Source organism: Nannospalax galili, unplaced genomic scaffold (assembly GCF_000622305.1).
Source record: "Nannospalax galili isolate Female #2095 unplaced genomic scaffold, S.galili_v1.0 scaffold300, whole genome shotgun sequence".
NCBI lineage: Eukaryota > Metazoa > Chordata > Mammalia > Rodentia > Spalacidae > Nannospalax > Nannospalax galili.
In genome coordinates this window covers 3,223,029-3,223,458 of record NW_008347322.1, presented here as the reverse complement: position 1 = coordinate 3,223,458, position 430 = coordinate 3,223,029, and the positions used below count along the sequence as shown (strand labels likewise).

Sequence of the window (430 nt, the reverse complement as noted above, 5' to 3'; positions counted from 1 at the left end):
TGGCTTCTCTTGGAAGCATGGAGGAAATGATTCCTCCGTGTTGACCCTCCTCTTTATAGACTGGACACTGGTTCAAGTCCATCTGGTGGGGTCTCCTTGGCCTCCTTGATCAAGAGATTCACTGTTTCCTTTTTATTCAGTCTGGGACCCCTGCCCATGGGATGGTGCAGCCCACATTCAGGGTAGGACTTCTTCCCTGTTACCCCTTTCTGAACCAACCCCTCCCACGAGTGACTAAATCCAATCAAGTTGACAAGATTTTTTTTTAATATTTTATTTTTATGTGTATCTGTGTATTGCCTGCATGTAGCTAAGTGCATCTGTGTCATGCAATGCCCTCAGAGGACAGAAGAGGCTGTCGAATCCTCTGGAACTGGAGTTACGGACAGTTGTTAGCTGCCGTGTGGGTGCTGGGATTCAAACCCGGGTC

General features: G+C 47.9%; 1 protein-coding gene across 1 annotated transcript in view; it reads left to right on the top strand.

Moving 5' to 3' along the window:
* The window catches only part of Trub2 (TruB pseudouridine synthase family member 2), a 17,581-nt gene that overhangs the window by 16,756 nt on the left and 395 nt on the right, over positions 1-430 (top strand). The gene's annotated exons all lie outside the window — the stretch shown is intronic.